The following is a 25845-nucleotide window of genomic DNA, read 5'->3' as shown; positions in this document are numbered from 1 at the left end:
AGAAATGGCCTCTATTTCTAGGCTGGGAAGGTTGGCTGGGTGCAGACAGAGGGAGGCTGGGGCCTACTGGGTCTGACCAAAAAGCCTGGTCCCTCTTTTCCACAAGACTCTGAGCAATGACTGTAGGATGGCCCTCTGCCATTGCTCCTTCCGGGCTACTCCAGGCTCAGAAGCTGCAGAGACAGGGTCCCTGTGAACCTGCTGTCCCCAAGGACACCCACGTCGATTCCTGACCCAGGACTACGTTCTCCTCCGAATGCTGAGTTCTCTGAGTAACGCCTTTCTAGCATTGGGAATTCATGTCCCTTCATAGTGACTAGAAGAAAGGGAGGAAAAGCAACTTTGGGCCAGATTTTCTTAGAAATTCACAAACCAGTCCGGCCAGAGTCTGGTCTGGAGAGTGGGCACCTGTGAGGGCACCGCCTAGCCTGGCAGCTGTGATGACCTACCAGATTGACAGATGTCTTCAGGCCACACCCCAGGGGGCCGCCCAGGCTCCCCGAGAGCCTGCTCCGCTGGCTTCCTCTGTGCCTTCTGCTCAGATGTGGGGCTTGTCGGCTTTCCTGATGTGAGTGAGGCTCCTGAGGCCCTGCCTCACCGGTGCTGCTCTGGATCAAGGCCTTGCTAAACTCCCAGCTCCCTGGTCTGCAAAGCAAACTTCAGCCTTGTACTATTTACCTTGGCAAGTCCAGGACCAGATTGATGATCTGTAAAGTGGATTTGTTATTTGGCTGTTTGCTTTGGCAGCTCTTGAAAGCGCTTTGCTGATTACAGTCCCAGATGTCATTGCATACATTACCCTGCTCTATAACAGGGCTTTGAACACTTTAATTTGAACTACAAATACTATTAAGCTTTTTGCACCTCTCCTGCCTTTAGTCCTCGGATATTAAATATAAGAACAGACAGCCTGCATTTCCTTAGGCGTCTTTCCCATTGTCTTCATCAGCCTCCTCCCCTAGAGCGCTTCCGGCTTTCCTCCTGTTCTCTGTGGGTCTTTCTAGAAACCTTACTCACCTGTGCCCACCCCCTGCCCAGCTACCCTGGCAGCAGGCAGCCTTGTCAGTTTCCCCCGTACAGGTAGCCTGGCTTTCCAGTTTGGAGGCGTGACGTGTTCATTCCCAGCCTGGCTTCCCCACGCTGCTTGCCCGAGTACTCTGTAGTGACGGGTGCCCCATTTCGTTCACCCGCAAGGATTTTTATCTCTCTGTTTGCTGTTTGTTTTAATGTTACTGACAGCACTCTTCGGGGGAAGCTACATTTAGGGCAGGAATGTGTCATGTTGTTGTGCACATAGAGGACAGGGGTCTCGCAAAAAGGGTCCAACGTCACATAAAAAATGGCAATGGCAGAACCAAAAATAACTTGAGGCTTTCCCAACTCAAAGCCTGGAGTTGCTCCCCTTTCTCACACTTTATTTCGAGTCACCTCACCAGCGTGGCGTGGGCAGCATCGTGACAGTAGTGTTTTTAAGTGGGGGCAGTTGTTGGTTCATATATCTTTGGGGGTTATTGGTGGAGAGTGCGGGGGTTCCTGGATCATGGTGAGGTATATGACTCCCCATTCTCCAAGGTAATTACTTCTTCCTGTTGTAAATAAACCATTAGCCTGGTCCTCTCCTCAGGAAGCAATTTAAGGCCCAAGGGAGGGAGCCGGAGAAGTCCACTTGCAGACCCCTGGACGGGAGGCTCCGCTCTGCCCAGAGCCCTGGGCCCAGGGCCTTCCCCTTGGAGCACCGAGTGCTCCCGTCCTCTTCCTGCCAAGCTCCCGACAGGCTTCCCCTGGCTTCTGACTTGCCAAGCTCCTTATGCACTGCCTCTGTTTTTGTTACTCGCTGAAACGCCGAAGAAAATGACTGTTTCTAGTCCACCTATACTGAAAAGTGAGGGTGCTTTTTTTCATTGGTGTTGTTTTTTCCATTTTCTTTTTTTTTTTCTCTCTCACTCCTTAAAGGTCACTTTGGTTTTTGCCCACTCCACAGGGCTCTTAGCTGAAGCCTCTCAGCACCTCACAGGGCTCTAGAGACAAGGAAGCCTCTCTCCCTGGCAGCAACCGATGGTGGTGTGCCACTGTGTTGTTCTGTGAATACTCAGAGCACCCCTGCCGGGACGGTAGTTCTAGCCCCATTGTGTGGTTGAGGAAACCGAGGCTCAGTGGGGGCCTCGTCCAGTGTCACCCAGCTGCAGCAGCACTAAGATCTAAGCAGCCAGACCTGTGTGACACCAACGCTGTGCTCATGGCCCTGCTGCGTCTACCCGCCGCCCGTGTCCGCCCCTCCGCCCCTCGGAGCTCTGAGTTCTGATTATGCTCACCAGGTGCCCTCTCTCCTGAGCACCTCAAAGGCAGGCCGAGCGGCCCGCTTACTTCTGTATCCTGGTGCCTTGTGCGGGACCTGGCTTATTTTAGGTGCCCAGTAAATGTTTGTTGGGCAAATAACCAGAATTTCACTCAAGTGGTTCTGATCGTTAGCAACTGTGGCCAGTCTCAGGATGGGGCAGGAGTGGGGGTGGGGGGAGCATTCAACTTTGAAATATTTCAGTTGAAGAAGTTAATTCACTTTCTGCGTTTACTTTAGGAATAGAGATTATTGCAGTATTTTTGGCCACCACTCTCAAATTCTTCTAAACCTTTACTATAATAAGCAAATTGAGCAGATTAAGGACATACTTAACTGCCAAATGGTGTTCTGAACTGTGTAAAGTTCGGAGCCGTGGAAGGCCAGGGTGGCTTTTTTTCCCTCCTATATAAAAGATTGTGTGGGTTCTGTGAACTTCTCTGCTTTTTTTAGCTCTTCCTGTTTTATTGTGTTTGAAGTATCTTTGTGGTGACCTGTTGGGATAGGATTCTTCCATATGGAAGTGTTTCTTTAACTTTTTAATCATTTCTTTTGGGAAGTGGAGGGTTAGGGGTAACAGATGTTTTTCTGGCTTTGTTTGCCAAGTGGAGGTAGGGGCTTTTGGGGCTGTGAGTCAGGCGGAGCCCAGCCTGCCAGGGGAAGGTCCGTCCCAGGGGCGGGAGGCGGCCCGCCACCGCTGGATCTGGCAGAGCAGGCCTGTGTGGGAGCAGATCCTCAGCCCTCGCTCTGATTAATGCCTTTTCCATTTCCCAGGAAGAATACATGTTCCCCTTGTGACACAGAAAAGTTTTTTTTGTTTGTTTTCTTTCAGTGTCCCAAGGCAAACCCTTATCAGTCCTCAAATGGGAAGCCTGTCTGGTGCCCTTACCAAAAAAAAAAGGGGGGTGGAGGTGGTAAATAAAACGAACCCTCGTTTCTCTCCTCTGTGGCAGTCACGTCCCTCTTTCTACTCTACTTCTCAGTGAGCCAAAGCTTAACATCTTGGTTTTCTTTTAAAAAGCTGGAAAAACCCATCTGATTCTCCCATTTTCTCGTGTTCTTTTGGACTCCGTGACTCCGTCGGCCTACTCAGGAGGCACCGTCTGACCTCCTGGGAAGACGGTTCTGTGGCGGCTGGAGAAAAGCTGATGGTGGGCGGCCATGTGGCCCAGCTCTCAGCCCGAATACTGACTCTAACAGTGGCAGCGGCCCCTTGGCCTGGGTCTGTTTCACCACCTCGCCCCCAGCACCCACTTCTCCTTCTGTCCAGAGGCAGATTAAGGTCGGTTGAGGTGCCAGGCGCAAAAGAAAATATTGGGCCCCTTAAAAAAGAGAGAGAGAAAGAGACAGGGAAAATAAAAGTACATGTTAACCATATTTTATGCAGCGTAGTAATGAAACCAAACTTGGTGTCATTAGAAAAAAGTGTAAAGTTGGGGTTTTGCAGGGCCCTTCAGAAGTCTGGGCCCAGGGCGCGCACCCAGTGCGCCCGCCGTTAAATCTGCCTCTGCTTCTGTCCCCAGGTCACACCTGGTAAGACAAGGAAGAAAAGGTTTCATCCTGGCCAGTGGCTCATTTGGTTGGAGCACCATCCCGTACACCAGAAGGTCACGGGTTCGATTCTTGATCAGGGCACATACCTAGGTTTAGGGTTCAATCGCCGGTCACGGCATGTACAGGAGGCAACTGATAGTTGTTTCTGTCTCACATCAAGGCTTCCTCCCCCTCCCCTCTTAATCTCCCCCCAGCCCTGTTCTGTGAGTGACAGCCAGCCCCCAGGCACCTAATCCTTTCTTGACTAGACCATGGCTTCGCATGTAACCTTGGGGATCTCGACACTCAGAGGTTGAGGAGATGAGTAAAAGCATCAGCAAAAGAGACAGAGAACTGGCAGCTAGAGAGATGAGAGGAAAGCCAGGTGAATGTGGGAAGCCACCTGAAGAGAGGAACCAGCTCTGTCACATGCACTCTTGACCTGCTGACGGGTCAGGTTGGATGACACCTGAGAACTGGCTGTGTGATGTAGTAACGTGGAAGTCACCAGCTTTGGAAGAGCAGCTTCAGTGAAGTTGTGGGGGCACCACCGATTGGAGTGGGTCAAAGAGAAAAAGGGAGGAAGGCTTGTAGGCAGCAAGTCTAGACGTCTCTTTCCAGGAGCTTTAAGGAGAAGAGAGAAATGGAGTTGCCACCATTTCCCCTTTAGAGGAGGATGTGGGGTCAAAAGGTTTTTTCTTTTTTTAATGGAACAAATTCTAACATAAGGATGACAGGAGGGCACAGGGCCTAGTGCCTCGCTGGAGGGTCAGCCTTGGTGGGCAGGAAGGAGAGGGCGTGTACTCAGAGTCGGGTGGGAGGGCAGGTGGATGCAGCAGCGGGACTTGAGATTCCCTTCTCACTGCTTCTGTGGACTTGGTGAAGTAATAATAAGTCCTTGGCTGAGTGTGAGAATCATAAGTTTTAAAGTCAGACCAGTTAGCATGGTGTTCTTTTTATTTTCCAGCTACAAAGTAATTGCATGGGGACAGGGAGTAGGCAGAGTTAGATTTAACAAGGTTGTGGTTCCGCCAGGATAATACAGCAAAGGGAAAGGGGTGCAGCCAGTGAGGGCGTGGGCGAGGACTATGGTGGGAGGAGAAGACACAGCGGGGCAAGGTCAGTGGATTGTAGACCTTGGTGGGGTCGAAGGATCATTGGAGTTGGTGGCCAGAGTGAAATATTTGTTACTGAGATAGGGACGGCGTTGGAGAAGATTGTGAATCACATCCAAGGAATGGTCATGGCAGGGAGCGGCCGCAGTAAAGGAGAAGGGGCCAGGAGTGACGGGCTCAGGACCTGAGAGGCCAGGCTGTTGGAAAGTGTGAATGATGACCAGATCCGTGCTGGAGAGAGGGACAGCGCATCAGGAGCTAAACTCTTGGAAGAGTAAGAGGTGTGCTGCGGTGGGAGGTGGACAAGCGGGGACAGGGGCAGCATAGTCTTGTGACGCTAGCACCAAAGCAGGGGGTTTAATGAAACAAGGAAGAGAAGTCTGCATCTGTGAGGGCAAGAGGGGCATCAGCTCCGCCCCAGAGCCCAAGGGCTGAGGGAGAGAAATCAGTGCAGGAGAGGACTGCTGGGCAGGCTGGGTTCTCAAAGGAAATCCCTTTGGAATTTACAGAGAGAGGAAAAACACAGATGCTTCCTTTTGTGTTTGATTCTCACCACCGCCCTTCAAGTAGGGAGGGCAGGTATTTTATGCTGGAGCTTGCAGAGGTGAGGTGTCTGTGCGTTCACTCTTCAGCTGGCTAGCAACGGACTACAGCCTGACTCCACGCCCAATGCTGCTCCACTGCCCCTGACTGCCTTCCCGCAGCAGGCCACATCCTTCCACAGAACCCGTGCAGACACACTGGGTCCAGAGTCTCAGCTGTTGCCCGCTGCCTCCGGGTGTGAGACTCAGCACGCACGGACGGACCCGGGGAAGTGGCGATCATCTAGTCTATTCTCTGCTCTCTAGATCCACCTGGTTGTTGATGAGCATCCGCTGTGATACACAGACTATCTGCACCTTAGCGGCCAGTAACAGGATACGAGTGGACATTCCCTTTCAGGGGTGATTTGGATAACAATCTTTAAATGGTAATAGTATGATATATTAAAGGAATTTAGGTGTCTTAAGAACATGCCCAGGCCATAGCGATTCAGGGCTTGATTCTTAAGGTTGTTTCTATCTTGAGTCTCAGGCACAGTGGATTGGAAGTATGGGAGCCCGGGAACGTCCCAACTGCCAAGTTACCGCACACGCCTTCCTCCCTGAGCCGGCCGCCACGCTGGCAGAGAGCCTGGGCCTCGAGGTGGTCGCCGATGTTTGCTCACTCAGCAAGCACGCGCAGGTCACCTGTCACGGTACTGGGCACGCAGAGCGGAGCACCACACTACAGAAATAAATGCGGTGAAGGCTAGAGGTTTCTCTCCATGCACTGTAAGAGGAGATTTTCTTTCAAGGGAAATTGGAAATATTCCTTCACACACTAGAAAGTAACCTCTTCTTAGCCACCTCATCCTTGTTCCCCAGTTTGCCAGGCCACGGAGGTGGGTCAGTTCAGGGAGGATTTGCTCAGTTCAGCTCTGCAGCCTCCACGGGGCACCCTCTCTGTCTGCTCTGCCCCCATCAGCTCTCTGTGCCGTGGTCCTTCCCGGGCACGTTGGCCAAGGTGGGCACACACTGTCCTGGACGGGAGCAGAGATCTCCTCGTGGTTTGTAACAACAGGGAGTGCCTCGGAGTGACCTGGGGAGCTTTTTAAAGATACAGATGCCCAGGTCCCAATCTTATGCGGCAGAAATTTCAGATTACGGTCTGGGACAGGACTCGCCCCTCCATACATTTGAAAAGCTCCATAGCGGATTCTGATGGGTAGCCCAGCTGCCATTCCTCTACCGAGTCTGAGTGTGATCAGATCCCTCTCCTGACAGTTCCCTTCTCAATATTATCCTCCAGGAACTTGTGATTATCCTCAAAGTCAAAGCAGCTTAATTCTTCTGAAAGCCGTGCCAGTTGGGCATTATGCCTGGAACGAGAGAAGCAAATCTGTGGCTATGTTCTTACTTCGGCCCTGCAGCCTCTGTGGGGCGTACTCTCTGTTTGTCCTGCCTCCCCTTTCTCTTCCAGGTCTTGTTCGGTGCGTGGTTGGTGAAGGCAGCTCATTCCAGGAGCGCTGGGGGCCTGGCTAGATGCTGGCTTGGGCGTACTTGGCCAGGTGAAATCTGGTTGGCAAGAAGGGCCTGGGTGGGCTACGAGAGGCAAGTGTCAGTAATCAGATCAGACAGCAGTAGACAAGGGCCTGGAGCCAGGGAGCAGGCTGAGGGTGCAGGCAAACCAGCACCCACTCCAATCCGAGAGGGCACTGCCATGAGTCTGAGAGTCTCAGAGGTGCTGGAACCCCTGAACCCTTGTCACTCAGAGCAACCTGAGTTTACCTGCCTGCATCATCCTTAGATTAAATCCCCTTGTTCTTAAAGGGCCAACCTCCTTCTAGTTGCTTCTACTTTATCAGAAACATGGGCCTCTTCATCCAAGACCCTGTGCTGAGAGTTGGGGCCATTACATTGTGACATCTACCGCATCCAGTCTGGGTCTTCTTGTCAAGACAGAGTTTCTCTTAGGCCCAGCTTCATCTTCACCAGAGCCTTCCTCCCTTATACTCGTGTTCTGTCCGAATCTAAAACCCCTGATTCTCTCCAACCAGTAGAGAGACATTAGAGAAGGTGGGCCCCAAGTTTTGAGGCCCCATAGAGAACAAGAGAGAGGATGTCACCGCCCTGGTGGGGCTTATATTCTGGAAGAGCAAACAGACACCGAGCAGTGCTGTGAAGTGAACAGTGATAAGGAAGGGAGCACTTCGGGAGCACCTGACCTGATCTAGAGGAGGGTCCGGGAAGGCATCCCAGAGGAAGTTCTGTTCAAGCTGTCACCAAGCATGAGCAGGGCGAGGTTGGAAGGGCTCAGAGAAGAAAGGGAGCACAGTACATTGAAGGAACTGAAAGGGGTTCATTATGCTTAAGGAGAGGGACAGGGAGGGAGTGGGAAAGGCGCCTGGTGGTGTGAGTGGGGCCAGGTCACCCAGGAACTTGGCAACCATGGCATAGAGATGTGGCATCACTGGAGCGCTTGGTTTATCCTTTGGGGCACGTATTTTCTGGCCCCTGGGATAACTCTGAAATAGACACACACACACACAAACATAAACATGCATGCAACCCTCCCTGGGGTTATGATTGCTCTGGCCCTTCTCATTTGGAGACAGCATGGGGTAATCTGGATTATAACCATCGCCCGGAGCAGGGGCTCACTCAGCTATTGTAATCATCATCTTTCCTTTCCACCTTACAATGCCACGCAGCCTCACGGGGCACAAGCTCTCTGCTAAAGAGTGGAAGTAACAAAGGCAAAATCCCAAACCCTGCAGAATATACTCAGTGGGAAACGAAAGGCAGGAAGAGCTGCTCTCTTGGTTTCCAGCCAACGCTCCATCCTGCTTTCTCCTCCCAGAGGAGACTTCTCTCCCACCATGCCTGCCTTGCTGGCTGGCTGGGCAATTCTTCAGGGGCTCTGTTTTGTGCTCGTCACTCCTACACTGGGTCGCTTTTAAGATGCATGGACTTCTGAATCTAAAAGAAAGAACCCAAAGGAAATCTCAGAGGTAGCTCGTTGGCAGTCATCTGCTGAGAATGAGGGAGAGGTGTGACAGGGTTGGGGAGCTAGAGAAGATGGGGAAATACAGGAGGGAGCTGACCAGGAACAAGTGGGGGAAAAATGGCTGATAAATTTGTCATGGTGCCAGTTGACACAGCGTGCGGTTTTCTCCTGCATAGCTCACAGCCCAGGAGTAGGAGCAGAGGTTTCAGACGTTTGGATGGATTGTCCCGGATGTGTCTGGCAAAGCAGGCGTGGCAGGTAGACCAGGAGGAGCAGTGACGGGGGTTGGTGAGAGTGTTATTGCGCCTGGGAGCCCTGAGCACTGGGACAGATGGGAACACGTGTCAGCAGGAGGAGGCCAGGGGCACGGGGTGATCGGCAGGGCCCCAGGGGCCTCCTTGGTAAGACTAAGGATGTGAAAGAAATTGACGACTAGGAAGCTTTACGATTAAAATGTGGGATTTCTTGCCTGAAATACTGGAAGGGCCTGCAGATCCAGGTGAATGAGTTACTGGAATGAAGGTGAAAGTCATTGGTGTGTGGAGGTCAATGAATTACATGGCCTGGAGTGTTGGCTTGGTCATGCCCCTGAGCATCACCCCTTCTCAGCATGTGGCAGTTGTTGTTGAGAAGGGGACAGTGGTGCAGTGCCACAGTCCTCCTTGAAGGCCAGCAATGGACTTAGAAGGTCTATGGAGTCCAGTTTGTGAGCTCTGGGCTTCTCCCCTGATGGATAAGATCATTCCTTTGGAAGCGGTGATGTCATTCACAAGAACATTTGTATTCCCTTGGAGAAGAAAGTACTTCCTTTTATTGTCGGATCATTTTAGCATGATTGAAATATCAGGGAGAAAACTGTTTTCAAATGCCTGAAAGGAATACTACATGAGGTATCTAAAATCCCGGCTCCTGGATCCCGCTTGGTGGCCCATTGCAAAGTCTCTTTACACCTCAGCTTCTTTCTGAGACAGAAGAACTTCACAGGGTCATTGTGAGGATCAATGGGATAGTAGTGCCTGTAGCATTTACCCGGTGCCAGGTGCTGGGCTGACCACACTTGTTTAAGCCTTTATATTTTTCATTATTCCCATTTCATAGATGGATAAATTGAACCAGGAGCGCTGACTAATTTGCTCAGTGTTATACAGCTGCTGAGTGACAGAAAAGAGGCCCTGGAACCCAAGCCTTTAACCATTTCCTCTGCTGCCGGTCTTAGGCTCTGTGAATGCAAAACTAAGGCAAAACGCTCGCAGGGCTCAGCTGAGGATAGATGTCCAACAAACCACGCGTCACAGTCCCCTACACACCGTGGTAGCGGTTGTGCAGCTGCTGTGAGATGCCACACAGGGACCGTCCACCGCCCAGGTGACCCCAGGAAGGCCTCCCCGAGGAACGCGCACTGGCATTGGCTACGGAAGGTAGCTTTTGGGTCATTCGACACTTCTTGTGGGTCTGAAATGTGGCAGCTCCTTGTCTGCTTGCGTCCTCTTTACCCCTGAGGCCTACAAACAAACAAACAAACAAAAACCACATCTATTTCCTTTTCCACAGAATTGCTCTTTAAATGTTTAAATTCTGGAATTGCAGTGTGTCATTCTTTTCTCCAGGTTAAACCACCTCAGTTTGCTCCCCCCCTTCCTTTATTCCTGCTGAGTGCCAGGAACTGAGGCGCTGTGTACGCAGTTAGGGTACAGAGATTTTTTTTTAAAAAGCAGCAGCAGCAGCAGCAGGTCAGAAACTTACAGTCTGCTGAGCAAGAAAACATAGTACTTTGTCGTTCTTTTTATAGTCTGCCTCCTTTACCAAAATTCCCAGCACCCAGCTTAGTAGCTGGACCCTAATAGATACCCAGGAAGTGTCTGTTGTTGAGTTGACTACACCGTGGTGCTGAGCCCAGCGTGTTTGGGGAACCAATTAAAAGACCCAAATCACACCCAGGAGAGTGGTCATTTTCCCCAGCTGATCGAAGTCTTCCAGGATGAACAGGAGTTAACCAGGGAGGAAGAACACTCTAGGCCGAGGGAGCAGCAGATGCAGAGAGGCACAGGGACAAGGGACAAGGTGGGCACGGTGTGTGGGGTCTGGAGAGCTGGCTGGGGTCAGATGATCATCATGCTGAGAAGATCGGGCTTTATCCTGAGGACGGATACCTCAGTGTTCAGATTTGCATTGTAGAAAAGGCCACGCCAGTGGCACTGAGGAGAACTAAATGAGGGGAAGCTCTGTTAATGGGCAGAAAGACCAGTTTAAAGACTGGTGGAGTAATCCTAGGGAGAACAGATGAGGGCGTAAGCCCAGTGCCTGTGCAGAGGAGGGACAGGGCTTGGGCAGTAAAACCCACAGGACTTTCTCATCAGCTGGAGGTGGGGTGAGGAGTCGGGCGGGGGCTGAGGAGCCAGTGTTGCCAGTCGCTTAGGTGGGGAACAGGGAAGAATGGGCAAGTTTTGGAGAAGGCCATGAGCTGGTTTGGGGCATGTAGAGTTGGAGGTGCCGTGGACCCCCAACGTGAAGATGTTCGGTCTGACAGATGGATTTGGAGGCCAGGAGAGAAGTGAGCTGGAAGTGCAGGTTGCCGAGTCAGTAGCATGTAGGCGGTACCTGTAACCGGAAGCATAGATGAGCTCACCCAGGCAAATTGAACAGAGAAAGTAGAGAAGAGGATTAAGGGTAGAACCCTTCAAAACACCAAAATTTGAGGGGCCAAGGGAGCAAGGGGAGTCCTTGGGAAAGAGAGGGAGGAAGAAAACCAGAGGGAACTGAAAAGGGTGGGAATAGTTGGCAATTTCCCGGCGCAGTCAGCTTTCCTCGGCAGCAGCCAGTGGTCATAAGGGACCACATGGTTACACATAACCTACCGTGATCGTGGGAGGACAGTCACGTGCTTTTTCAGTCTTGAGAGATTCTTAAGGATGGCTCTGAGGACATGCTGCTCTAGAGCAGTGATTCCCAAAATTCCTGGGTAAGAATCACACCCTTTCCTAGAACCAGTATACAAATAATTCATTGGAATGTCCTGGGAAACAGCCTGCTTAAAATACTAAAAGTGCCAAGGGTCTGAGAAAAAAAGCCTGAGACTCTGTTTGTTTAATAAGTTGCCCAGCTGGTGTGGCTCAGTTGGTTGGAGCATTGTCCCGTAAACCAAAAGGTTGCCAGTTCGATCCCCAATCAGGGCACATACCTAGGTTGCAGTTTCAGTCCGTGGTTGGGGTGCATGTGGGAGGCAACCAATCAATGTTTCTCTCACATCAATGTTTCTTCCTCTTCTCTTTCTCCCTTTTCCTCTCTCTCTCAAATCAATATATAGGAATATATATATATATATATACACACACACACACACACACACACATATATATATATATATATATATTTTTTTTTTTTTTTTTTTTTTTTTTTTTAAGCATCCCAGGTGATGCTCCTCATTGGAGAAATCTGGGAATAATGCTCCAAACCAGAGGTTGTTCTGTAATTACCTGGGGGCTCTTTCTGAGGACACAAATCACACCCCCACCTTCCCACCCTACACACAGATAGATTTTGACCTAAGGTTCTGAAGAATCCCCATAGTTACAAGCCACTGTTACTGGTGAGACTCCTCAGGTGTGTGGGGGTAGAAAGGCTAACCCACTGATGTGAAGGAGAGTTGCTGAGCAACTAAGTAGTCGGGAATCCAAGGGAAATCCGGCATTGAGACCGATAATGGGTCCAACACTCCTTCTCTGAAAGCTTTCAGACCGGAACAGCCTCACTGCCCTCGGGTGTGGACAGTGATCGCCCACTCCATTGTGTGGAATAATGGACCTGAATGTAATCCAACATTAAAAAATATATACCATATGTTAAAAAACTGAGTAAAGTGTAGAGGAGAAACCATGTGTAGACCAAGAAGACGTTTTGAGCTAATGTCAAGGCAGGAGCTGATTCCGCTTGTTTCTGTGTCTCAGACTGAACACGCTCAGCGTCTCCAGCAGTGAAATTCATGCAATCTGCTGAATGCATCTATTCTCAAGAGCAATTTTGTAAATAAGGCCCGTGTCTCTACCAAAGATATTTATTGAGCCTAGAAGTGGTTCGGAGGGCCTGTGCAAATCTGTGAAATTCAGACGTTAGCATGAATGAATGGTCAAGATAAACACTCTTTCCTAAGTAATTGGCTTTGGGACATTGTCTTTCTTGGATAAATAGAGATATTAATTATACTTATTTTAAGATTTTATTTATTTTTACAGAGGAGGGAAGAGAGGGAGAGGAATATCGATGTGTGAGAGATACATCAATCGGTTGCCTCTCACACGCCCCCAACTGGGGACCTGGCCCATAACCAATGCACGTGCCCTCACAGAGAACCTAACCAGCGACCTTTTGGATCACAGGCCAGCACTCAGTCCACTGAGCCATACCAGCCAGGACTGCTTACACTTATTTTAATATTTTAGGGAAAAGGTACCTGCTGAGTAAAATACTCAGGAGGAAGACTCTATCTAAGGAGCAGAGACCAAAAGGAACAGCTCCGTTTTGGGTTCTTTCAGAATGAGAGATGGAAGGATGGCACAGCCTGGAGGGGGGAGGCTGGCTGAGAAACGCCCTTACAGCCTCCCTTTCAGACCCATGACACATCCCTCAGATTAAAATGTAGCAAAGGTTCACTCTTTCATCTATTCACTCATTAAACATTTATTGGGCACCTATTATGTGGCAAGATCTGTGCTGTAGGCTCTGGGTTCTTAGATATCCTGAGGACATTAGAATGCCTTCAGGGTGAGCTCCGTTCCATCTTGGGAGGGCAGACGTTGAGTATCTTGTACAATATTAAAGCTACAATAAAGACATTATTGGTGACTTCACATTCTCGGTTCAGAAATCAGCAGAGGGCTGAGCTTTGTAGACAGTCCCACTCCTCCAGAAGTCAAACAGCTTGGCCGTTATCGTTACGCCTCAAAGAATCCGGAGGAAAGTGCTGAAAGCCCCAACCTGAGGCCATCTGGTTTTGAATAACTAGCAGTAATAACTAGAGTTCTTGTCCTCCTTTTACAGTGGAGAAAACTGGAAGTCAATGACTAGTACAAGCTCATACAGCCAGAGCATCCTAGAGCCAAACTACAGTCAGTTTCCCACTCTTAACCGAGTGCTCTTCCACCAACAGAGAACCCAGTGATCTTACAACCACCTCATCGGTCCAAAGGGTCTGCCCCCAGCCCCATCTCACAATGGTTTAAAAAATAAGAAATAAGAAGGCGCTAAATGAAGAGATTGCAGCTAGATTCAAAGGGCACAAGCTACTGCTGTTGTACCTTGAAGGTGCACACTGTGGGCAGAGGGTAGAAAGAGGAGGGCCGGCTTACCCAGTAGAGAGGACCACCCCGAATTTTGGATCTTGAGAGCAGGAGTCACTCCCTACACTAGAATATTATAGAGCTCATATCCAGGCCACTTCACTCGAAAGGAAGGCCCAGAAAGGGTTCGTGACTGGTCCAGGAGCATTTTGGTGGATTTGCAAGTTTGTGGAGCTGTTTGGTAGGTGTTTCTGCAACAAACGCAGCTTGGTTTTTATTTACTTTTGTGTGTGTGTGTGTGTAACAGTCTGGGGGACATGAGAAAGCTCTATCTAGCAGTTTTTCAACCCTAAAGTCATTTCGAGAACTGAAATGAAACACAATGAGGACTTAATTCTCTCATTCAGCTGTTGGCCCTAACTCAAGGTTAGATGACAGGTCCCTGTCTGTCTGACGCAGTAACAAGAGGTCTCCAGGCTCCTCCTCGGGGCCCCTTGGCGCCTTGGCTTTCTTTCCAGCCCCCTCTCCTTGTGCATGACTCTGATCTTCCTCTAATCCATTATGTACCCTTGGTCCAAAGATAAAAAGATAGATTTCTGCACACACAGCCATGCTTGTTCTGGGCCGGCTCTATCAACCCGCTCCTTGCATGAGTGTAGCAGAAACAAAATATATTGCTTCCTCCTCGTGGGAGGGATTGGCATTTCTTACTTAGGGACAGTGTAGAGGAGGCTCTTCTGGCCTTTTTGAACTTCCTTCTCAGCTAGGGAAATGAATAACATCCTGATTGGCCTCAGTGGAGTACAGTGGGGGGGAAGCCTGGCCCCAAGCTCCAGCCACGGCCTAGGAATTGCTTTTACCCACAGGCGCCAAACTTGGCACACAGTGAGACCAATGAGTGGAGGGAAATCATTACCAGATTAACACAGTTATTTGGGCATTTTCACACTTACTGACAGAGTGGCCATTTTACAAGGCCTAAGCCAAGTGAGTCCCCTCCACGGCAAGCTAGGGTTCCCCGGCTCTCTGCTACCGGCAGCCAGGCCAGAGGAGAAAGGGCCGAGACAACCCACGCCTGGGCTGCCCGCGCCCCCCACCCCTGCGCAGCTTGCAGACAAGGCCCCAGGTGCCCTGCCCTCCCACTTGGCTCCTGAACTGTTAGCAGGAAGTATGAACTCTGTTTGCTTAATAGAGTGTTAACCCCAGGCCCTAGAACTTGTGTTAACACTTAACACAAGGCTGGAACGGGGCGTGGGGGGTGGGGGTGGGGATGAGCGGCCAGGGGACCAGAAGCTGAGGGTGGTTTGGGAGCTGAATGTGCGGAGGGGAGGGAGGAAAGGGAAGGCAGACAGCAGTTGAATGGTAGCTGGCTGAAGTCGCTGCATATAAGGCACCTAGGACTGATGGGCAAGACCAAGGTTTCCTCTGCTCCTGCCTCTTGTCACAGGCTCTGTCTGGCCCCTCCCTGGGCTTCCATTTCCTTGTCTTTAAATGAGTAGCTAGAACCGGATATACTTGAAGGGACCAACAGCTGAAAAATGCTTTGGGGGACAGGACAGGGTGCGCAGTGTCAGCTCTCTAAGTTTAGTGTGCACATAGGTCCCTGGGAGTCGGAAATAAATGCAGTTTCTGATTTATTAAGTCGGGGGGGGGCCTGAGAGGCTTCCAGATGATGCCGGGGTGCTGGGGCAGGGCCCACACTTTGAGTTGTGAAGGTGTGGGCAGAGGCAGGACTGGGTTCTCGGGGCTAAGCTTCGGGCACTCGCTTCCTCAGCTGCCACCCGGGGACTGGTGATGGCTGCCTTGCAGGGCTGCTGTGCGCGGGCAGGTGGGGGGCCGCCCGTGGAAACACCACAGGTGAAGCAGTGGGCTGTGTGAGGGGTTATCATCCTTGTTGTGATTCCTGCCCCATTGCTCCTGCTCTGTTCCCGTAGCTTCCCAGCTTTTCCCTGCACCCTCCCTGGCCTCCACACCCGCTGCTGGGTCAGTGTGACCAGCCGAGGCTGAACAAACACTTCGACATGTCAAGGCAGGAAATGACAGTTCCCAGGCACCCCCTCTTTCGGGTGTAGAACAAGCCTGAGCACACCTTGTGTGATAAGTCCAAGTGACACCACACTGAGCCGCTCCCCGACCCCCACGGGCTGCAAGGCCAGGAAATGAGGCCGAGGGTCAGGGAAGTCCCCGTAGGACAAGGGGCCTGAGCAGGCTCCAGCCAAGTTTTCGACAAGGCCGATCACCAGTGCCCCCTGGGATCCCACCTCAGGCGGCCACGGTAATGTTTCTGGAGTGGGTCTGCTTGTTCACAGGGGAGCTTCCCACAGCTACCAGGCGAGAAACAAAGGTCACTGAGCCAGGCCATTTACCCACCCTGAGCCTCAGTATTTTTATCTATAAAATGGAGTCTACCCTATCTGTCCTGCCTCTGGTACAAGTTGCTGTGATCCCACAATCAAAATGAAAGAATTATGTGAAAATATGCAGGGATTCTGGGAAACTCTGAGGCATGACCCTCCACGGGAGACCTCCTGCCCCAGTGGGGTTGACTCCCTGGCCCTCTGTGGGGAACATCCCCACCTTGGTGTTTGTGCTCAGACCTCCTCTCCAAAGTGGCATGTCCTCCACCACCTCGAACCTCCACGGGGACAGAACGGTCCCCAACCCCCCAGCTGCAGAGGGTCTCCCATTGTCCCAACAGTGCTGTTTCTCATTGAGTTCCTCTCAGGCCTGAGGCCAAGTCTTGGCTGAACAGCTTCATTGTAGGGGCCTGGGAAGTTCAGACCCTGATGTATAAAGACCTCATGTCAGCATAGGAGGCCAGGCCCAATCTTTAGTCCAAGACCCCTGCGGCTGAAAATCTGGTTCAAGTTTGCCCCTTAGAGTGAGGGCTCATGGTCTGGATGGCACAGACTGGTGGACGGCTGACCATACCCTGTGCATGGACGTGCCTATTGCCCAAGCTAGGAGCACCATGTTAAAGCTACACAGGCGACTCCCAAAATAACAAAACCAAAAATGGTCATGGTGTCAAACCAGCCAACCCCAGGACCAGCAGGCATGTGGTGGGTTCCTCCCCCTTTCCTCCCCAACAGCTACTGCCCCAGGGGCTTCCACCCATCCCACCCTGGCCTTTGAAATTCCTGGGGCTAACAGGGGTCAGGCCTGCACCGTTGGGCCTCCAGACATCTCAGCCAGCTCAGGAAGCAGAGAGGGCTCATCTGAGGAAACACAGAGCCTCGAGGAGGATCAAAAATAACCCAAAAGGACAAGCTATGCATGTCTGTGTGTACATTGGATTTCACATCTGAAATGCAGTCATGATCAATCTGACGGTTTTGAAACATCTTCTTTAATTAATAAAAACAGGACTTCTTAGCCCCACGTTTCCGACTTCAAAGTTCTCTTCTGTCGAGAGCCTCAAGCGTGGCTTACTTATGGAGCACTGAAATCTCCTTAGACAAACAGGATTTTGGTCGGGTTGTTCCCCCCAGCCCCTTGCAGCCCAACAGCAAGAACCACTTTCAAATTCTGGAATAGGAAGACTGAGCTGAAAACCCCCTTCCTGGAACTGTAGTCGTATTTTCAAAATTAAAATTCAGCATGGATTTTAATGAGGAAAGTATAGGCTTTGGAGCCAGATGAACCTAGAATCACAAGCCTGACTGTAACCTTGATATTGTCAACTTGAGCAAAAGTTGTACTCGCTCTCTGCCTCAGTTTCTTGATCTGTAAAGTGGGGATACTAACACCAACTTCATAGACCCATTGGGGTGATTTCAATGAGATAATGCATATAAAGCAGCTGTGCCTGGCTCAAAACAGACGCTCAGCAAATGTAAGTTCTCATGCCTTTCCTGATAGCTGATCTGATCACGGAAGTAATTAATTGGAATTGGAATTGGACCTGTCCTAGAAAACCCAGTTTCTGTGTTTACTTATTTTGGGAGCTACTGTTTCATGAAGTTTTTCCATTCAAGGAGCTGTTACTTTTCCAAGGATACATGCCGAGCCTTGTGTAGGAACCCTATGACAGGGTGCTGTGTAAATTCTCTCTTCGTCCTCAGAAGCAGGCACAGCATCCTCAAGGGAGTACTTGCATTGTAGTCTAGCTTCAGAATGGTTGTTCCCTTCCCACTTGGACGGGGAGAAATCTTGATTGTGCCAGGTTTAAAGCAGAGGAGGAAAGGGTCTCTAGGATCCTGCCTGGGAGATGTCATTGTCAGCCCCGTCTGAGGCACGTCCTGGTCTGGTCTGAGTGCGAAACTGGTGGAAATTCTCCCACTGCGACCTGCGGTGGCAACTGAGCTCATGGGCTCCCAGGCAAAGGCAGCGGCCCTGCTTAGTGACCTAATGATGTGTCAGCAGCTCAGACCTTCCTTGACAGTCATGAAAGGGTGTCCCCTAGGAAACTGTCCTGTTTAACCAAAGGATAGTGGAGCTAGGGGCATGGGGGAGGAAGGGCAGGGCAAGGCAGGGACAAAGGTGTCAGGCAAGGAAATTGATTTTAACATCGACTGCTTCCAGAACTGCTCTTTGGCCCTTTCTGATCTGATATGTGAAATTTGCAGAGAGATGAAATTGTTTGTGACATTTTTCACACAAGTTGGTGCACATTCCTGATACGATTAAAAGGAAGTATGTCAGATGTACACAGGGATGAGTCAACATCGCGTGCAGCCAGCCACAGCCACTGGGAGAAAAGTCAGATACGGCAGCAGAGCTGCGGACTCACCTGCCCCCGCCGAGGCGCAGTGCTCAGGGCGTGGCCGGGGAGGCAGCTCCGCAAAGCCAGCCCTGCCTCAAGTGCCTCCCGCGGGCCTGCTCCCAGGGTCCCAGCATGCGTGTGTTTGTCACGGGGCATTTTTCTCTCTCTCACTTTCTCTTAATGTTTGTTTGTTTACTTTGTACTGATTACAGAAGTTTCAGGAAACAGAAAGGAATAAACAGAAGAGTCCCACCCAATTAGCCCAACTACCCAGAGCCCACCATGGCTAATAACTTTGTCATGAGTCATTTAAAATGTTTTTATGTTTTCTTTACATTGTTCGGTGATACTAAGTGCACCATTCTGTTTTGCTTTTTTTTTAAATTTAACATTATCTTTAAAAATTTCCTCTGTTATAAACATCATTTTTCATGACTACCTAATATTCCGCTGCCAGAATGAAGTATCATTTACTTAACAAATACCCTACCATAAGGTTATGTTCAAGTGGAGGCAAGCATCTCTGTGCAAGATTTGTTGGCATCTTCGATTATGTACTTCGATTATTTATTTCAGATTTCTGAAAGTGGCTGGCATTCCCAGGTCAGTAGTGGGCATATTTTTTAAAGGCTCTTAATACATATTGCCAAATCGCTCTTTAGATAATTTATACCAGTAGTATTCCCGTCAACAGCAGTCTGTCTCATGTCATCCTTACCTGTGTTGAGTATGATTCTGTTTATTCATTGCAGAATTTAGGGAGCTGAAATGTCCTACCCCACCCTATGTAGGGGGCTTAGGAGATATAAGGGACCTGACCTCAGAGCTAAGAGGCCACTTCCTCTGCTCCGCTGCGCCCCCTGCAGGCATCCTCAGAGGGACACATATCCACTTAGAGGTGACTCCCCATCAACAGCCCTTGCTATGTAGTGACACAGAACCACTCAGCTCTAATGATGGTGCTCATGTGACCGTTGCTCCTCTGGCTGCTCATCATCTGGCCTAGAGGTGTCCCCAGTCACTTTCTTCACTTTCTGATCCTTTCCCAGAATCCCCCAGCCCCTAGGAAGAGCTGCCCGCAGAGCCCCAGGGCCATCCCCCTGTGTTTGAGTGGCCCTGTGCATTTCACAAAGCACCCTTTCATGTACTATCTGATTGGACACTCACAATAGCCCTAGAAGGCAAATATTTGTTTCCCCGTCTTACAGGTGTAGTGTTTTCCTATGGCTGCTGTAATGCGTTACCGCGAACTTGGTGACTTAACACAGCAGAAATTTATTCTCTTGTGTGTCTGGAGGCTGGAATTTCAAAATCACGGCACCAGTGGGGTCACGCTCCCTCCAAAGGCGCTAGGGGACAATTCTCCCTTGCCTCTTCTAGCTCTTGGCAGCTCCTGGTGTATCACAGTTTGTCACAGCGTAAGTCCAGTCTGTGTCTCTGTCTTCACATGGTCTCTTCCCTCCTTTCTCTTATAAGGATACCGGTCATTGGATTTAGGACTCACCTAAATCTGGGTGCTCTCCTCTTGAGATCCTTAATTACATCTGCAAAGGCCCTATTTGAAAATAAGGTCACATTATGAGGTAGACATATCTTTCGGGCGAATACCACTTAACCTACTACTGTAGGTCAGGAAACCAAGATCCAAAGAGACTAAATAACTTTCCCATGGTTGTACAGTGAGGCAGTAGCAGGAGATGGCATTTGAACTCAGGTCTTCTGCTTACCATATACCTTTAATTAAGTAAGAAAATATATATAAGATACATATATATATATATATATATATATATATATATATATGTATCTTATGGTGTGACTGCTTGACAATGTTATCTGGTTCACAGGAAATGAAATCTGGTAATTTATCCTAGGATACATTAAACATGATTTCACCATTGCTTGTTAGTATATTATTGTTTATTACATTGAAACTATTAGCCCCCATGTAATTGAACCTCTTAAGGGAGAGTCACTTATTTATTCTCCATATGGTAAGTGGGGAAATTAAGACCCAGGGTAACCAGAAGAGTTAATGGGAGAATTCCAGTTATAACCTAGATGTCTTGATTTATAATCTACATTCTAACCTTTAATGTATGAATTATGGAAGTTGTCAAAATGACTACTCTCTGTTAAATTGCAGAGAAAGTCTTGGTGTCTCCATTACTGTTGAACTCCTCTTCCCTGGCTCAGGACCCTTTGAGATGTTGGCCACATGTGGCTGTCTGTTCATGGACCTCTGATGAACAGTGATAATCCCTTTCCACTAGTGGCCCCAAAGGCCTGTGAGAACAGATGTGCATGACGTCACCACATCTGGAATGTCAGCATCTCCTGCCTTGCCAACATTAGCATTTTCTTCTTTGTTGCTACGTCTCCTTTCTCTTGCGCCTGACCTTGAGTAGTAGATCCTTTAAAAATGACCTAACCCCAAAATCCAAGTCCCAGAGCCAAATGGATGAATAGAGGACAAACAAACATTGTCACAAGTTAGGTGAGCGTTAGGTCACCTGAGTCATTAAAGATGGCCAGGGACCAGGCCCCTTTGCTCTGTACCACGTCTTTGCATGTGGGATAATGGTTACCTTGCGAATCTCCCTAAAGAACTGAGGAGGATGTAAGGGACCCTGATATTTCCCCACCCTCCCCCAGCGAACCGCTTTCTGTTAGTCATGACACAGTGCCTACGGACATTGTGAAATACACCTGTGGCCGCACCTCGTAACTAAGCCAACCTCAGGTCCGCAGCCTGTGCTCATGTGAACCAAGCCGTAGTGTAGAGAAAGGAGTCTGCCCTGAGCCCTCGGCTCAGTTTTGTGATCCAGTTTGGAGAGCAAGGAGGTGCTCCATTGGTTGCTTTCATGGTGCCTGGGACCGTGTCTGAGTTACTGTGGACACCGTTATCATCATGAGCTCTCACCTAGAGGGGCTTATGTCTAAGAGAACATTATTCAATTACAAGTTTTGCTCTTGCTACCTGGCCTCCCTGGTGGCTGGAAATTTGACCAAACTCTGGGCTGAACCTAATTCATGCAAAACGGAGGCTATGCCACAGTCTCCTAAATAGCACGGGGGTGATTAGACACTATCAGCTCAGAGGAACATCGCATCGCCCCCATGCCACCGCCACCCTCTGGGCGCCCTTGCCCCTCAACAATGGTGCACAAAAGGCAGAGCACGTGTTCCCCCGGCAGCCCAGGGAGCTGCCAGCTGACCAGCTGTCACAATGTGCCTTCAATGGGTTTGTGAAACCCAGTAACCTGACCTGTTTCTCCTCTGGGGAGAGAGTAACACAGGATGCCAAGCTGGAAAGCAGGATTCAGGAAGCTTACCTGTGTGGGGCTGGCTGGCTGTGCCATCCAAGGCGGATTGTTTAGGTTCCTCCAATTCCAGAATCACAAATCTAAAATAAGTGCACAGAAGGCAGTGGGACGATACTGTGACGTTGTTCTCTGCTCACGTATAATCTCTTTCCTTTCTCTTATTTAATTTTAGCTCCCTTTTCTGCCCATCTCCATCTTATTCCTCCTGATCCTGGCGCTAGATGTTTGGGCTCTGGGACCACACCCAATGGAGTTTGACTCTAAAGTGACTGTCAAACGTCTCAGATGGTCATAATCAGTCAATAAACAAATGTGTTTTGAGCAAGCACCATGTACAAAGTCCTGTGCTTATTACAGACGTACAGGTTATGGGCAATCCAGCACTCATGAAGCTTCAAAACTAGGTTGGAGAGAAGACCATGAGGATAATATAAGGCAACATGGAAATAACACCATGGACTGATTAAACCTGGGGCCCAAAGATGGGCTTCAGAGGCATCCATGAACACCCCAAAATTGCTCACATAATTTCACATGTGCAAACATGCATTTGGAGGTGAGTTCACAGCTGTCATCAGCTTTACCTCAAAAGGTAAAGAACCTTTTGTACAATCACACTTTATGAAGGAGCGCTCCTTATAATTTGGATAGTCACTCAAGGCAAATCCTTGAGGGCAAGGATTCCCAGCAGGCCTCAGGGAGAAACCAGAGACCTTACCTTACCTCACCTCTCTCGGACTCAGTAAAATGTAAATTTGGGAAATGGTGATCATTGCAGCTTCCCAGAGTTTGTGAAGGACCACGAGCTTTTTATTTTTTGGCTCCCTTTGTACCCGGTACCTCAGTACAGTGCTTGACCCATATCACAGTGGACACTAATCAATATTTGATGAATGTGTGCATTAACTGAAATAATAAATGTGAGAGGGCTTTGTAAACAGCAGAGCATTGCTTCAGCAAAAAATCTTTGCTGCTAAGGACGTGTACTTTGTGCTTTGCAAACAGCCTTCATGAAGTGTCTTCTCCCTAGAAACAGACCCTTCCCCTGTAATGGGACTCCGAGGGCTAGCCCATCTGACGGAATGTCTCCGGGCTGGCCAGATGAGTGATGGCTGTGCCGACAACACTGACAAGATAGGCAGTTGCCTAAGAGCCCAGCGGTGACCTCACTCTCCGAGGGCTTGGCCTCTTAACCCAGCCCCGGCTGACACACACACCTGCAGCCCTCTCTCACTGCAGGCCTGGGAGTCTCCACGAGCTCCTTGGCCATCCTCATCAGCACCAGCATGGGTGGAAGGCAAGTCAAGGAAGGGGCCATCACAGAGCCTCTGCTGGGACCCCTGGCCCAATAAGCAGGACCCCTGATTGTCATCTCTCTGTGACTTCTCGGGATGGTAGAAACAATCGAATGCTCCTTTGCGGAGCACTATTCGTATCTCCAGCCTCCTACCCACAACTTCCTATCAGTGCCTGTGCTGAGAGAGAACAGATCCTCTATTAATGTTCTTCTCCTATGTGCCATCCAGCAGACAGAGTGACGCATCAGCACTACCACAATCCTCCAAGGAACCTGGGCTGGCAGGAAGTGGGAAAGATTTTTAAGAGGCATTGGTTGAAGGGGACCAGAGTTCTCAGAACAGGTTAGGAAAGACGGGGGTGATTTCTCCATCTAACCGTTCCCCACTGCAGAGGCAGCTGAGGGCGGCAGGGCTGACAGGAGAAGCTCCAAGCTGAGAATCAGGATCTTTCACTCAGACACCTTTAGCTGCCCCTTAATCACTCTGAGCTTCAGAAATTGGACTGGCACCTGTATTACTTCTCAGGATCACTGTGATAGTGAAATGTTATGATGGTGCTTTAAGTGGCATGAAGTTATACATGTCTATTATTATTCACGTATACATGAGCTCACCCAGGACATGCAGAGCCCTCACCATGGGCCAGGTACTTGTACACATACCTAATACAGTCCTCACAGCAGCCCTATGGAATTGTATTGTTCTTCCTTTTTTATGGATGAGGAATCAGAGGCTCAGAAAGGTAAAGAACTTGCCCGGAGCCATGCAGCTAATATGTGTTAGAGCCTGTATTTAAGTCCAGGTCTATTTCCGTTCTCCATGAGCTCATGATTCTTTTCTCCTGTGTACCACTGTTTTGTCTCTTAAAATCACTGCAGATTTGCCCTGGCCAGGTGGCTCAGCTCATTGGAATCCTGTACACCAAAAGGTTGCGGGTTCGGTCCTTGGTCAGGGCGTGTACAGGTGGCAACTGATCGATGTTTCTCTCTCACATTCATGTCTCCTCTCCCCCCCACCCCCGGTCAATAAACATATCCTCAAGTTGAGGATTTTTTAAAAATTGTTTCAGACCCCTCTGTCTATTATGGACCAGGCCCTGCCCTCTCACCTGAACCCTTCTTGCTATAAATAACATCTTGCTGGGGGTTTTTTGTTTGCATACTGATTTGGCTTCTGATGTTCCTGCTGGCCCTGCTGTTAGCTTTACCTGCCCTGACCTCTAAGCACAGGGTGTACCAACACTGACTGAGCACCTCTGGAAGCGGGCACCCTGCTCTTGTGAATTGAGGAAAAGAGACGCCATTCCCTTCCCTCCCCCAGGCTCTGGGACTTCCGTGTCCATAAGAAAGCTGCCTCCTCAGCCGTAATGGGGCTGGAAGGAGGAACGCCCACATTTTATTGTTAACCCCCTCTTCTGGAAACCACTAAGCATAGGTTTTCCAGGCAGACCCTTCAGAGAAACAGTGATGCTATAGATCTTGATCTTGTCAGCTAGGAGCTGGGTGGCAGTAGAGTGCACAGACTCCCGGCAAGGACCCTCGCGTCCCCTTCCCTCCTTTGGGACAAGGCGAAGAGTTATTAGTTCCACTTCAGAGATGGAAGGAGATAGAGGAACTTACTTGCCTAACATCCCTTAGTGAGTGGGCCATAGAATCAAAACTTTGTCATCAGTCTCTGTGTGTCATTGGGGACTGGGCCCCTCTGGGTTGTTGCTAATGCCGGCTGAGTGTTGGCTCTGGGCTTGGCACTGCCAGCGGGTGCCTGCAGCAAGGGCAGGCCCTGGGAGGGCTGACGCTTGGGGCACCGCGCCCCCACTGCCCAGCGCCTCACTCCCAGACCCACATCCTGGCCTTACTTAATGGAGAGAGGAGGTGATTTGGGCAACTCCCCACTTCGGTGTCCCACCTGAGAAGCTGATCTCAGCCACCCACTCCCAAGGTGGGCCTCTTGTCGGGGGTATGCGTTTACAGATGCTGCCAATTCTCCCAGCACCAGGAATCTACCTTACAATTAGGCGAGAGATAAATCAAAACCCAACTTGGCTGATGACATTCAGGAGCCAGTAGTGACCCTTGCCACACATATAAATCCCAGCGGGCCGGCCAAGGGCCTTTGTCTGGTCAGAAGAGCTCAGGATTATCTGGCCCTCTTTGCTGATGTATGGAGTCCCTGGCTGTGGGAGTGTTTACTAATGGTTATCACCTCGATGCTTTGGCCATTATCAGAGGCAGGGCCGCCTGCCGGGGCTGGGGCTCGCACCCTCTCTATTACCACCTGTCATTGGCAGAGGGTGTGTGCTGACGCTGCCCAGTCCTGACTGCCGAGGGAAGATAGTTTCTGACGGCTGATCAAAGAGGAGAAGCAAGGCCTGATAAAGAGTGTGTGTTGCGTGTCCTTTTAACTTGGGGAAACATTGGCATTTGCATTTTTTCCCCATCTTCCTGGGGCTGGCAGGAACCAAGCCCAATAAACGCAGTAGATTCGGTTACCTAATCGCTGGGGAAATGGTATGTGCTTAAAGCAACAGAGCATGACTGTAATCTGCTTCCAAGAGAGAGTGGATGAAATAAGCTTTCACAGAAGACTTGCTGGAAAATAAAGTTGAGTAATTTAAATCGAGACTTTGAAGTGATCTTGCATGTAAAATCGAATCTTGGCATTGAGCAGAGCACCGTGTACGTTTTGGAATTTGGGAGCAGCTTCAGATTCGGGGAAGATCTTTGCTGAAGATG

General features: G+C 49.8%; 1 protein-coding gene across 10 annotated transcripts in view; it reads left to right on the top strand.

Annotated features, from left to right (window-relative positions):
• The window catches only part of BCAS3 (BCAS3 microtubule associated cell migration factor), a 489419-nt gene that overhangs the window by 441394 nt on the left and 22180 nt on the right, over positions 1-25845 (top strand). The gene's annotated exons all lie outside the window — the stretch shown is intronic.

Source organism: Furipterus horrens, unplaced genomic scaffold (assembly GCF_987537825.1).
Source record: "Furipterus horrens unplaced genomic scaffold, mFurHor1.1.pri manual_scaffold_11, whole genome shotgun sequence".
NCBI lineage: Eukaryota > Metazoa > Chordata > Mammalia > Chiroptera > Furipteridae > Furipterus > Furipterus horrens.
This window is presented reverse-complemented; position numbering and strand designations above follow the sequence as displayed.